This window comes from Nicotiana tabacum, chromosome 20, assembly GCF_000715075.1.
Source record: "Nicotiana tabacum cultivar K326 chromosome 20, ASM71507v2, whole genome shotgun sequence".
Lineage (NCBI taxonomy): Eukaryota > Viridiplantae > Streptophyta > Magnoliopsida > Solanales > Solanaceae > Nicotiana > Nicotiana tabacum.
In genome coordinates this window covers 15187269-15199085 of record NC_134099.1, presented here as the reverse complement: position 1 = coordinate 15199085, position 11817 = coordinate 15187269, and the positions used below count along the sequence as shown (strand labels likewise).

The 11817-nt window shown below is 32.2% G+C and overlaps 1 long non-coding RNA gene across 1 annotated transcript; it reads left to right on the top strand.

Moving 5' to 3' along the window:
- Window positions 1–9315: 9315 nt before the first annotated feature.
- LOC142174910 (uncharacterized) lies at window positions 9316–11386 on the top strand. Its single transcript, XR_012703994.1, has 2 exons — window positions 9316–9642; window positions 9892–11386. It is a non-coding gene; the product is annotated as an uncharacterized LOC142174910 (long non-coding RNA).
- The last annotated feature ends 431 nt before the right edge of the window (window positions 11387–11817 follow it).

Below are 11817 nucleotides of genomic sequence, written 5' to 3'. Positions count from 1 at the left end.
AAAACTTAAAATCCCAAAAAATGCCCCTGAAACTACTGAGATTACCATTCTACCCCATCAGCCATATCCAATCCTCCTAAGTCAATTAACCAAACTATAGTAGCTATAACCAATCTTAATTGAGAAATCCTAACAATTGGCTAATTTAAACACATGAAACTAACTCCCAATCAATGACATTAAGATTAATGAAACTCAAATCACATTTTAAGCTTGAAACTCAATTCGGACCAAATATCATCAAAATAAAGATTCAGTGATTAAACTAACACACTTCTAGATTAACCCTAAACAAGAAACAAATGAACACTGTCAACATACTGGATGAAAACAAACTGATTTCATATGGAAGAAATGATGAACAACGACAAGAAAAGAAACAACATAACATAACCAAGAAAAAGACAGAAACTAGAACGAGGCAAGATAATTAAAACAAGCAAGAAGAACGACAGATTCATGAACTTGTACTGCTGCTCACTACGTTCGATCATGAAAACACGCAGCTCGTTACCTTCAACTGCTTCAGAACTTGCAGCATCCTCCTGGCATACAGTCGTAGCTCAAACAACACGCCCTCCCCATAGTCCTCATCAACATCGTCGCTGTTAAATCACTTTGCTGTAACGACTTCATGTCAAATATGCTACTATCTCGTCAGTCGCTGGGTGTATCGACAGCGTGATCGACGGACTGGTTTGGTGGTTGCCGGTAGAGAAGGAGGTGGTCATTTGAAAGAACTGTTGGTCAACGTGAGTGTTGCAGCTGGTTGGTTTTGGGTGTTGAAGGGGTCGTTTGGGGAAGATAAAGACGGGAGGCTGGGCTGCTGGTGGTCAGCTGGACGACGATGATTGCTGCTGGACGTGAGGGAGCTGGGCTGGTGACGACTGTGTGTGTGCATGTTGAACAGTGACTGACGAAGAAGAAGAAGAAGCAGCGGCCATGACGGGAGGCTGGTTGTTCCGACGAAGAAGAAGAAGCAGGCAGCCATGAGAGGGTGGTCGTTTGGACGAAGATGAGTGAAGCAGCAGCGGTTGGTTTGTTTTGGGTGTTGAAAGGGGTCGTTTGGGGACGATAAAGACGGGAGGCTGGGCTGCTGGTGGTCGTTTGGATGACGATGACGAAGAAGGCAGCCATGGGGGGTGGGCGTTTGGATGAAGATGAAGAAGAAGGGCAGCCATGGGGTGGTGGGCTCGAAGAAGAAGGAGAAAGAAGAGGGGGCAGGTTTTAGGGTTTTCTTTTGGTTAGGGGATGAAAAATAGAAAAGGGGGGTTGGGGTTCATTTGGGTTATGGGGCGGACCGGGTCGGGTCGACCCGGTGGGGGTTTGGTTCTTTGGGCCTGTGGTTTAAAATTGAAGAAAAGGCCCAATCCGATTTTCTTCTTCTTTTATTTCCATTGCTTCTTTTTCTTTATTTTCTTAAAATAAAACTAAAATTCTAAGAATTCTAAATTAACCTATAGAACTAAATTAATTTATAAAAGTACTAATTAACTCTTAACAATTAAGACACAATTACATAGCAATTAACAATAAAATCACACAATTTGGACATTAAATGCTAAAACTACGACGTGCATTATTTTTATGATTTTTTGTTCTTGTAAAACAAACTTAATTGCTCCTAATTGTAAAATAAAATCCTAAATGCAAATGCGACATATTTTGTATTTTTTATTAATCTAATAAATAAACATGCACAGACATATACAAATAATTATCCAAAAATGCCACGAAAATTCTCAAAATTGCGCACAAAGAAAAAGTATTTTATATTGAATTTTTGGGAGCAATTCTCACATAGGGCAAAAATCACGTGCTCACAAGCATACGCAAACAAACAAATTGTGAAGTGATGTTTGAGGAGGAACACTCTTGATTCTCTTCTTAACACCTTTATTATTCGTCTTGTATCCTTTTCTCTATTGTATCAATCAATCATTAAAAATCTTTGCATCACCATTCAACTTAATTGTTTTGGTGAAAGTCAAAATCCTGTATCAAATTTCGTCTACCAAATTGATTTGGTTATACTCAAATTCAATTCAAGTTTCAAATAGAAAATAAATAAATTTGAAATGAGGAGAACAAAGGACCTTTTTCTTATGTGACAAACTTCAGATTTCGTGCTTACAACCACCAATTAGGTTGTCTTCTTTCGCAATCTGTCATCGAAATTGGTAGTTCTTCGATCTGGTCATTATTTGTACAAATCTCCTCCCAGAACAATCTATGGTTGTTCGATCTGGTCATCATTTGATGAAATTAGATGAGTTTTAAACTTCTTCGAAGAAGAGAACACTGATTTCTGCAGCAATTTTTGCTATGCTAATTTGTTACCCTTTTTTACGCTTAATTTTGCAATTTCGCGGGATCATGGGAGGTTTTTTATCTTTTAATTTAATGTAATTAAATAATATAGAATTCAACTACAATTTTTTAACAAAGAAGCTCGTTTATTATTTTTAGAATTGTAACAATGTTTTTTTTTTCTTCCTTATTTCTTTGTAATTTATATTTCTTAATTTTGACAGGTTTAATTGTAATTGTTATGCAGCAGTTTTTGCTGTGTTAATTTGTTATCTTTTTGTGATTTTACAATTACATGGGATCATGGTAGGTTTTGTCATCTTTTAATTTATTTATTTAAATAATATATAATTCAACTACAGGTTTTTAACAAAGAAGTGGGTGGGGACACTCATTTATTCTTTTTGAATTGTATCATGTGTTTTTTTTCTTGTTTTTCCCCCTATTTCTTTGTAAATATTTTCTTTATTTAAAATTAATTCTATTATAAATTATTTTTTTAACCTCCAAGTTAGTTGGAGGTTTGTCCTAAGAGTGGTCACATGTTCAATTATTGTTTTGACACTTGGCATAATATTATGGAAGTTATCATTTGATGAAATTAGATGAGTTTTAAACTTCTCCGAAGAAGAGAACACTGATTTCTGCAGCAGTTTTCGCTATGCTAATTTGTTACCCTTTTTTACGCTTGATTTTGCAATTTCGTGGGATCATGAGAGGTTTTTTATATTTTAATTTAATGTAATTAAATAATATAGAATTCAACTACAATTTTTTAACAAAGAAGCTCGTTTATTATTTTTAGAATTGTAACAATTTTTTATTTTTTTTCCCTATTTCTTTGTAATTGATATTTCTTAATTTTGACAGGTTTAATTGTAATTGTTATGCATCAGTTTTTGCTGTGTTAATTTGTTATCTTTTTGTGATTTTACAATTACGTGGGATCATGGTAGGTTTTGTCATCTTTAAATTTATTTATTTAAATAATACAGAATTCAACTACAGGTTTTTAACAAAAAAGTGGGTGGGGACACTCATTTATTCTTTTTGAATTGTATCAGGTGTTTTTTTTTGTTTTCCCCTATTTCTTTGTAAATATTTTCTTTATTTAAAATTAATTCTATTATAAATTATTTTTTAACCTCCAAGTTAGTTGAAGGTTTGTCCTAAGAGTGGACACATGTTCAATTATTGTTTTGACACTTGGCATAATATTATGGATTTGCTTCTCTTATTCTATATAGATAGAAGATGGTTGGAGTGGGACCCTGCTAATTTATATTCTCGTAGGAATTTGCAAATTATTATGATTCTTACTTCTTCTGACAATAACGTTCTTTTTCTAAAGACTATTTAATAAGTTAATGGGCCAAGCGCAACAAGCTATTTACGGGGATTTGCATCTATACCTAGTTTTTGGGTCATCTTTTAACTTATACCCGCTTTATAAAAAATTTGCAAGTATACCTACTTTTCGCGTAACTTCAGTCATACGGGCCTGAAGTAGCAAAACTTTATGTCTGAAGTTTGAATTTTAGAATTTTTTGCGTGAAGTTTGACATGACTTGCAAAAGAAATCACACAAACTTCAGTTCATAAGCAAGGGCAAACTTCAGTTCAATTGTTTATGTCTGAAGTTTGAACTTCAGAATTTTTTTGCCTGAAGTGTGGCCTTCAAAAAAAACTTCAGATATTTTTGCCTGAAGTTTGTCCTAACTTGCAAAGGCAATCACGCAAACTTCAGTTCATAGTGCAAGGACAAACTTTAGTTCATTGTATATGTCTGAGTTTGAACTTCATAATTTTTTGCTCAAAGTGTAGCCTTATCAAAGAAAAACTTCAGACAAATTAGTCCATAATTAGAAATGTCGAGTAAGTACCTGTTGAAATTTTGAACCTTAAGCAGGGGAAGAGATGAGCTGTTAAAAGATTGAGAATGAGCTAGAACTACTAATATATGGAGCAGAATTGTTTATGGAAGTTTATAAAGCATTGATGATTGGTCTAATTTTTGATGAATGGTTCGAGATTTTAAGAATCATATCTAGTCATCCTAATCATGATAGTGCAAACTTCAAACAAATTAGTCTGAAGTTCTTTAATTTGTAGTATAAACTTCAGGACAAATTCAGCTTGTTATATTTGAACTTTAGATAGTGTAAGCTTCAAACAATTTATAGTGCAAATTTCCACATCAGTGAAGTCAAGATAACACAAAGGCTTTATATAAGCTTGCATCACAGAGTTTTATACAACGAGCTATGGCGATCTTGACAACTACAAATTACCTCAGCACAATTAGTGTTTCTGCTGAATGTCTAATCTTTGACATAGATTAGTAACGGTATAAATATCTTTGCAGACGATAAATCCTACCAGAGCATATTTAGGTCCTAAATCTAAGATTTTGTATACGAACGTCTCGTGAACAATTAGAGTATCTATAATTTGACGACAATACAGTCATCGAAAAAAAGCAAGAAGAGTAAAAGGTTAGAGAGAGAAAAGACGAAAAAGAGGAGGAAGAAAGGAGCGCATAGGTCAGGAATAAGAAGAGGAAGCGTTTGAAGAAGAGGAGGCGTCTGAAGTTGTCAAAATTAGGGTATAGGTTAAACAATTTTAAAAATATGGGTATAGGTATTTTACACTATTTACTTCTGATAGCCAAAAAAATCTATAAAATTTGTATAATTTATATATATAACATACATATACAAAAAATATATAAATTTTATATATTTTTTCGACTATTATTTTTACAGCGACTATACAATGTCATTTTCCTAAATTATTTTCCAAGTTATGCTTTTTCTACTAGCTTGCGTCAAATAATGGAAAGAAACTGGCACTAATTTACCGGTACCTGCGACCCAATGAGTACATAATCATGTCTTCACATAAAAAAAGTTACAACTTATAGTATTTTTTGTTGTTATATTTTATTTTTTGAGAGTCACGTTTTGTGAACTTTAATTAATATTTTAAAATGTATTTTTTTATTTTATTGACATGAGAAAAATTATAACTTATATTTTTTTGTACAGTTTTTATATATCTAATATTTTAGTTTTAAGATATAGAGTTGATCCATCCAATTTACTTTTGAAGATTAATCAAACTAACTCTTGAAAAGCGAAACATGAAAAATAATTTGAAACTGATGGAGTATTAATACATTTTCCCACCTTAATTTATGTCTTAAGCATGGCAAACTAGTATTGTTTAATTTGATGTGGATATCAGGTGTAGTTAAATTTTTTGGCAGGCACTATATATTGAATTTATTCGTAAAATGATAATATTGAATTTGTTACGTAGTTTATAGGCACGCGAACTGATTTGATCAAAAAATGGTAAATCAACAAGATTAAAAATAAGACTTAACAATTAAGATCGAAGAAGATGGCAAGTCTGGCTACGAAAATAGCGTGTCCGAGGACAGAAACAAGAACAATGTAAAAAACAAATAAAATTATTTTAATTGAGAGCGAAAATGTAATACAACATAAGTTTTGCCAAGAATTTTGTGTCCTACAATGATTGTTAAGCCTGTTATTTATAGTTATACCTAGGGAAACAAGATCTTAGTTTCAAGCCCCACTTAAATGATAATAAAGGAGCCATTGATGAGCATGTAACAGCAGACCATGAATGCAAATATTCTCTGCAACAACTTCCCATCTAATGGTAGAGAATATTCTTCATTGAATGTTATCCGATGTTAATTTCGTCGACTATGCTCTCTTCGAGGTCTACCCGACGTCAATTGCAGCTGTTGTTCCCGGTACTAGTTGTTGCTTTTTATTTGTCTGCAGTTTCACGCATTGCGCTATCATTCAATCATTCACTATAAACTAATTTTATCCTATACAGATAGGTATATTATATTGGAACTCCGGTATATTAGACTAGAGTTCCAGTATAATATACTGGAACTCCAACATATTATGCTAGATTATTTTTCCGAATTTTAAACTGTGTTTTCGTTCAGATTTATCTTTACATGAAAAATGGCTAAATTTCGATTACTTTTAAAACCGTAGCTATTTTCGAATGACAACTTGTAAATCTGGCTATTTTTAAATTTCTTCCAGGTGCATATGCTTTCCATTTCCGAAATCACTTCTTGTCGTTTAGATGATCTACGACATTTGTCCAGTTTGAAGAGCTAATCCTCTATCGAATCGAACTTCTACAAAGTCGAGCATTACACAATCATTTTTTTTTTTTTTGAGATTGATATTGCGCTATGTAATTTTTACTAACACATGTTTAATTTCAACGTAAAATTGCCTATTTTTTTAAAAAAAAGTTTGAATATCTACTGACAAATATTCTTCAATGTCATATATTACTAGATCCTATATTCCAAAGGGAGAAAAATATAAAATATTGGGATTCAATCAATTGCATTCCTACCCCCACCAGCTTCAATTAGCTATAAATAATTGCGTTTTTAAAGCTTTCGGCTAGACTAGTGAAAGTCTTCTCTAATAAAAGAAGGAAAAGTGAACAAAGAAAAAAGTTAAAATGGTTGCAGCAAAACTATCGATTTATGACACTGTTCCAAGCCAATATTGTAGTTCCCATCAGATTTAGGTGGAAGATGATTCAGCAATTTCAGAAACTGGTCAAATGAGAAAGAATACCAAGCCTTGGAAAATTTGTTTATGAACACTGAACCTAATTTTAAATCATAACCCCTATAGGTCAGTCAATAAAAGGTTATTACTTTTCTTTTTGAAGATAGAGTTATCTTAGTTTCTTTATTCTTTTTTAATATGGGGTTTGAATTTGAATCGTTAATACTGCAATATATGTCTAGTTCATTCAAATTTTGTATTTTCAAATTAATTAAGATGTCACGAACAACTAGCTCATGACATAGCTAGCAACATCAAACCACCACCTTATAACTATCATCACCAACGACTACCACCATATATTACTTCCGCTGCTAACTTTTAGAGTGATATTCATGAAACAAATAATTTTCTTACGACTGCTTAAATTAAGTTTTTCTCTAGTATTTTCAGCATATAATACTTATAATATTTTATTTGTAATTTTTAAATGGAGATAATGTATACACATTACTTTAAACTTATATCACAAATGCATTCAGAATGAAAGACAATTTGGTGCAAGAAGCATTTCACATTAATGCATAGTTTAATTAAGGATCGCACCCCAATGAATTGTGATATAGGCAGCATACCCCGACACAAGTTTACTCACTGATTTCATAGCTTGAACACATAACTTATAAATCACACAAAAATACGTTTACTGTTGTTCCAAAGCTCCCTTTGACATATGCATATTGATGCTCCCCATCCCAAATTAATAGTTATTTTAGCTCCAAAATAAAATTGTCTCAAAATAATTGTCAACTTAGGAAGCCATGACTAAATTTAATAATTGTTTCCAACTATATCCTTAATATTATAGGGCTCTCATTCTACGGATCAATGGTACACCGGAGCTTTAAGCAGAATAGGGAATTTCTCTTTCTGGTTTAATAATTTTCAACCCCAAAAAATATTTAATATAAGTAACTTAATAAAACAACTTAATACGAGTAAATGAAGTAAAAAGAGCTAAAGTGACAATTAAAATAGAATGGCAATAGCAATTTTAATTTTAAAGGGGCGGCTATTTCAGTACAAAGATGCTTTGGTGGGGTCTTAGGTGGGATCTTTTGTCTTTAACAAAACCATGGGCCTAATTAGTGGGAAATATTAGTAGTATCTCTCATTTTATAAAAACCAGCCAAATACATAGAGAAAGCAATCAGCAGATAACGCACTAATGGACAAAGTGAACGTAGAAAGCCTAACAAAAGCTACAATGGAGAAGTTGAAGGAGATAAAACCAGAAAATATGGTGGAAAATGCAAAAGAGATTGTCAAAAAATCAACACCAATTCTAGCAAATTTTGTAAAGACATCGTTTGAATGGTTATTGGAAAGAATTCCTCAGCATCCAGTGATATCCACTACAAAGGAGAAGTTGAATAATTGGATGAAAAAATCCCCACTATCTTTTACCAATATTTCTATTGGCTTTGTGCTCATTTTGTTGTTCCATTGGTGTTGCAAAGGAAATGGGAAGACGATGAAAGCTCCTGGCAGGAAAAATGAAAGGATACCAAGGAGTTCCTTTGAGAGTAACCCTAAATCTTATTTCCGCGATCTCCGTTCCAAGAAATCTTAATAGTCCAGTTGGTTGACTTCCTGAATTTTCGCTTTGTAGGCGAGTTGAGTTTGGTTGGTAAGGGTCGATTCCATCAAACTAAATCTTATTTTCATAATCTCTATTTTTGATAATCTTAGTAATATAGCTAGTTCGTTGCATGAATTTCACTTTTATTTGTTGATGAAAGTTTGTCTTTTCATCTTGTAATCCCCTCATCCATTATCCCTCACCGCCCTATATTTAATTAAAAAAAGAAAAAAGTTGCATTACAAGAAAGCCTAATTTTGATATTTTTATATCAATATATGTTTTGTCAAGTAAATTTGACTTTTTATTGCAGTAGGCTTCAATATTTTCTGAATTATTGCGGATATATATAGTTCATGTGTTACGGTTTCTTATAATGTTATGTTAATTGCAAAAGAACTAGCGTTCTGAGACTAGTGATTTTTCGAAAAAACTATTGGCTGCATTGACACATATGTTGCAACATAACATATATAATTGTTTTAATAAAAAGAAATCAATGGAATAAACAGACAGTACTACTCCTAGGGGCAAAATTGGAATTTAAGCAATTACATTCCTGATTTTCCACCCACCAGCTAAAGCTTTCGGCCTGACCAAGAAAGTCTTTGAGACGAGTAATAAGAAAGAACGAAAAAGTGAAAACTGTTATAAGAATAATTGGATATTACGTTGGATGCCCTTGTAAATAACTTAAAGATTAAATTTTCTATTTTATGTCCATTATCTTTACTTTTTATGCCTATAAAAGGCCATGTAATTGCAATAGAAAAATACACCAAAGTGAAAGAAGAAAACACTTCTCCCTTCTTTTTATCTCTTATTTACATTTTACTGCGTTGCTTTTATTTTATAACACGTTATCAGCACGAAGCTCTAATTTTATTCTTAACTCCCGCTAAGTTGAGCCATATTTAATTAAGGTATGTATCATTATAATCATCTTATTTATGGCAGTACATATCATATGCTCACTGTTTGCAGATTACTTGTGCGCTTGGGCATCTTAAATAGTTTAAGTACATTGCAGTGATTAAATAACTATTTCCTTCCGTGCTCAACTCTTAGAGGACCTCAAAATCATCAAACTAGCTATGCACTAATGTCATGGACTCTCTGGATCAAAACATATTTTTAAGGCATTTTGAAAAACTGTGAGATTACTTTATGTTGGAACATATAAATAATGTTTTGATCTAGGGAAACATACTTACTGGATGCTGGTTTTCTTCAATCCCAGGCAGTCCCTTTTTATGTATCAATAATTAATATAAAGTAATCTCACTAACATTATTTAGTGTTGCAATAATGTCATGACTAACATAAAGTATTTATATGTTGCAATAATGTTAGTCACGTTCAATTCTATGAACACATATATATTAATAATATAAAGTAAAATGAAACAAGTATGTAATTTCTACTTTATGGCAAGAATAAAATGAAATAGTAGATTGTTAACATGATATAGCTCTATTTTCATTTCTTTTACCTTAATCGTTTTGTTTTTATTAATTGTTTATTATTATAATTATTTCTCTATCTTATTCATCTTTTATGATAGTTTTCACTATGTCAAATTTATTAAAATTTGAATTTGTGGCACTTGACATCACCGGAAGGAACTATTTATCATGTGTTCTTGATGCTGAAATTCACCTTGACGCTAAAGGTCTTGGAAATACTATTATACAAGGAAATGAAGCATCAAATCAGGATAAAGCGAAGACCATGATTTTCCTTCGTCATCATCTACATGAAGGGTTAAAAACTGAATATTTAACCGTAAAAGATCCACTTGAATTATGAATTAATTTGAAGGATTGATATGACCACCTAAAACTTACGGTATTACCGAAAGCTCGGTATGAGTGGATACATTTAAGGTTGCAAGACTTTAAAACCGTAAGTGAGTATAATACTGCTATCTTTAAAGTAAGTTCTCTATTAAAATTATGTGGAGACACTATCACAGAAGAGGACTTATTGGAAAAAATATTTTTTACTTTTCACGCTTCAAATGTGGTGCTACAACAACAATATCGTGAAAAGGTTTTAAGAAATATTCTCAGTTAATCAGATGCCTACTTGTGGCTGAGCAGAATAATACTCTATTAATGAAAAATCATGAAGCTCGTCCCACCGGGTCAGCTCCATTTCCGGAAGTGAATGTTGTAGCAACATATGATAAGTTTGAAAGAAAACAAAATAATTACCGTGGTCGTGGACATGGTCGTAAACGTAAATGTGGCAGGGGGCGAAACAATTATCGTCATTATGGTGGAAATAAATTGGAGAACAATAAGGGTTCTCAAATTAATCATTCAAAAGCTAAAGCTAGTATGTGTCACCGATGTAGTATGAGAGGTCATTGGGCACGCATTTGTCGTACACTAGAACATTTTATCAAACTTTATCAAGCCTCCTTCAAGAAAAAAGAAAATAATGTGGAGGCACACTTGACCTTTCAAAATAATGATGATGAAGCAGGTCCCTCAAATAAATATGATTCTAAGACACATCTTGCATATAAAGATGATGATTTTGAATGCCTAACAAATATTACTCCTTTAGAAGTTGGGGACTTCTTTCAGGATATTGACTGAAGAACTAATCATCTTACTGGGGAATGAAACTATAAAAGTTGTTATGTTTATGTTTGCAACTAGTTTATTTTTCTTGAGTGTATTTTCCTAATGCATCATGTGTTGCTAGTTTCTACATTTCTAATGTATTTCTTAATGTTTTTTTCCTGCTTGTCTTTCATATTTCTTATGATGTATTATTTGTCTTTTTTATGAAGAATATGAAAATTCCCCAGTCTTCAGTTGGACTCAAGATTAATAAAGATGATATATGTCTTCTGGATAGTGCTACAACATACACTATTTTAAAAGATAAGAGATATTTCTCTTATTTGGTAATAAAAGAAGCGAATGTTAATACAATATCCGGTAGTACAAGATTAATTGAAGGTTCTGGAAGAGCCAATTTATTACTACCAGGAGGAACAAATTTGACTATTGATGAAGTACTATATTGTAGTAAATCTCAAAGAAACTTATTAAGTTTCAAAGATATTCGCCAAAATGGCTATCATATTGAGACTACAAATGATGAAAAGATTGAATATCTTTATATTACTACAATAATGTCCGATAAGAAATATGTGCTTGAAATGTTACCTGCTCTTTCCTCCGGCTTATACTATACAAGTATTAGCAGGATTGAAACACATGCCGTAGTAAACGAGAAGTTTACTAATCAAGATAATTTTAT